Source organism: Stegastes partitus, unplaced genomic scaffold (assembly GCF_000690725.1).
Source record: "Stegastes partitus isolate 25-593 unplaced genomic scaffold, Stegastes_partitus-1.0.2 Scaffold2899, whole genome shotgun sequence".
Classification (NCBI taxonomy): domain Eukaryota; kingdom Metazoa; phylum Chordata; class Actinopteri; family Pomacentridae; genus Stegastes; species Stegastes partitus.
The window spans coordinates 4,682-7,513 of NW_007580630.1; the positions used below are offsets into that span (position 1 = coordinate 4,682).

Sequence of the window (2,832 nt, forward strand, 5' to 3'; positions counted from 1 at the left end):
ACAATGACATTGTTGTTTGCAGTTTTCTTACTGGGCTAATAATAATTACTGTTTTACATCCAAACCAGTATGATATGATCATGTGTTTTACAACAAAACGACTAAAGTAAAAAGGTAAAGACCCCCCAAAGATGTTAACTGTCTACTGTGGTGAATCCATAGCACACATGGGCTAGATTTGAAAAGCATCTGATCAGTGTCAGGTATGGATCTGCAGTATGGACCATCATTGACCTACCCTCCATGTCTGTGGACTGTTCCAGGAAGCTGGAGCACCCACCAAAACACCTACACAGCAAGAACATGTAAACTCCACACACAAAGGATGCAGCAGGTTGACTTTGGACACTGGACTTTGAATCCAGCGATCCGAGTTCAAGTCCCATTAGATTTCTAGTTCTAGTTCTCCTGAGGCACACTCGTCCTCAGTCACTTGGGCCTGTCGTCAACTGCAACTGGATGTTAAGGTTGGTTGATGGAGGAGGCTTCCACGACCTTTGATTTCTACGGCTTACGCCTTACCCCTTGATTCCTGGTCCTTGGAAACTTGACCTCAGCGTGTTGCGTCCGACATGCTTTCTGTGTTGTCAGTATCGTCTAAATGTCTGCTGTCAGAAATGGGATTTGAACCCACGCCTCCATGGGAGACTGCGACCTGAACGCAGCGCCTTAGACCGCTCGGCCATCCTGACTTCAAAGGGACAGCTTCATTCTAAACTTTTTGATAGAGCTAGAGATCAGAAATGACATTTTTCAAGAAATGTTGTTTTCAACAAGCAATCTGAACAAGATCTTATTACTCTGAAAAGGGACCGACTGATTTTTATGACTGAATGACTTTACTCACTTTGGGCACCTTCCACTATCCTCACTACCATTGTATATATTTTGCTGAAAAAGATTTAGAATATCACAGTATGTCAAATATTAACTTTTAACACAAAGTGGTTTGTCCCAGTTGGATGCATACTGCATGTACTCAAAGCATTAAGCAGAAGAACATCACTACTTCCATTAATTGGGCAAGAGTGACAATTATCAGAACACTCCCTACTTGCTAACAGCAGGTTCCACCGAGATTTGAACTCCGATTGCTGGATTCAGAGTCCAGAGAGCTGACCATTACACCATGGAACCTCCTCCATAGTGCCTTCACCTGCTGCCTCCTACGACCGGCGATTCTGTTGGCCACGTGTGAGTGTAAATATGCATGGTTGTCTGTCTCTCTGCGTGAGCTGTGTGACGACCTTCCTGCCTCTCGCCCAGGGTCAGCAGAGATAGGCTGCAGCTCTCTGTGACTCTCTACAGATTAAAGTGGGCATAGCTGATAGAAGAATACAAATCCTAAAGTTACCCAAACCAACTGAGTGTCCAACGTCTCATCACTTGTGTTTGGACAGTTGATTAAACTTAATGAGCTGTACAATACTGCACTGAGCTGGATGGGACTACGAAGAAGAACTGTCATGCTTGATGGTACCTGCAAGAGAACCTCTACAGGAGAGTGCACATTGTAGTCCCAGCCAGTTGGTGCTTGGACACAGCAGTGATTGTATCAGTCAGTTTCAGTGTCATCTGTTTGTAGCAGAGAATATGGAAGGAAGATGTTGATTAAATCTCAAATCTCAAATCTCCAGGGTGCTCTGGGCAGCACTCCTGAGGTGTACTGGTCCTCCACCATTTGGGCCTCTCGTCGACTGCTGCCGTGAGCAACATATGAATGTTAGACAGATATCTGGATAAAACTCTTTCTGGAACACTGCCTCTACTGTGATGTTGTGCTAAACAGGGGATGTATCTCAGTGGTAGAGCGCATGCTTTGCATGTATGAGGCCCCCCGTTAATTGTGTAAGGAACTTTAAACGTGGAACAAAACAACGACCAACTGATTTTAACAAAGTCTGAGTGTTTAGATGAGTTGCTTCAAAAATCATAACATGCACTAAAAATGGACAAAGAAATATGTCCAATGTTCTCTGCTGAGTAAAGCAGAAACCTGAGTTCTTCATTCTATCTGATCTTTCAGTGAAGTCTGTGTCAAGTTGTTCTTGAGAGCAATTAAAGGTCCCTAGAATGATGTCTAGATTCTAAATGTCTGCATTTCTGACCTCAACATGTTTTTGTTGCAGTGGTTGGTTACAACAGTAGCCTCATGATGTAGACATTCATCAGGTGTTCTGCAAAACGTCATATAGCTGAGCACTAGTGTAGGTTTCGGCCGGACCTGTTTGTATGTAACGCACTTCCTGTTTCTGGAGTAAACCTGCTTGCAGTGCACTGGCTTGTCTCCCGTCTCATCTTTGCTAACATTGAGTCAGAGTGATAACTTACCATCAGGTAGGCTTCACTGTAGTACCAGCTCATGAACAAATCTTGTACAAATGGTAGGAAAAACAAACAAGGTGGGTATGGAGGTTTGTGTTTGAGTGACAACTACTGGAGCAACCAATTATGAAAAGAAGAGGTTCAGACCACCAGCTTAGTGACCTTCCAGAATCCATTGCTGGTGAAGGCTCGGCCACATCAGCAGAAGACAAAAGCTGTAGTTTGAATCTATCTGATTTCTATCAGAACCAAGTTTCTCCAGTAATCAGACTTTTATACACAGTCAAAATGCCATTTGCGATGGCTGGGAATCGAACTCAGGTCAACTGTTTGGAAGGCAGCTATGCTCACCACTATACCACCATCGCCACATGACAGGTGGGTTGTGTCGCCACTTCAGGACTTAATAAGAGCTGACTGAGTGAGGAGGAGGAAAAGAAAGAGGGAGGAGGAGCACAGGAGGAGAAGAGGGAGGGACACCAGAGAGACAAGAGAAGACACAGTTTC

At 44.2% G+C, this 2,832-nt stretch overlaps 2 non-coding genes across 2 annotated transcripts; both read right to left on the bottom strand.

Moving 5' to 3' along the window:
- Positions 1 to 609: 609 nt before the first annotated feature.
- On the bottom strand, positions 610 to 692 carry trnal-cag (transfer RNA leucine (anticodon CAG)). The gene has a single exon. It is a non-coding gene; the product is annotated as a tRNA-Leu (tRNA).
- Positions 693 to 2,621: 1,929 nt separating this feature from the next.
- On the bottom strand, positions 2,622 to 2,693 carry trnag-ucc (transfer RNA glycine (anticodon UCC)). Its single transcript has one exon. It is a non-coding gene; the product is annotated as a tRNA-Gly (tRNA).
- Positions 2,694 to 2,832: the final 139 nt, after the last annotated feature.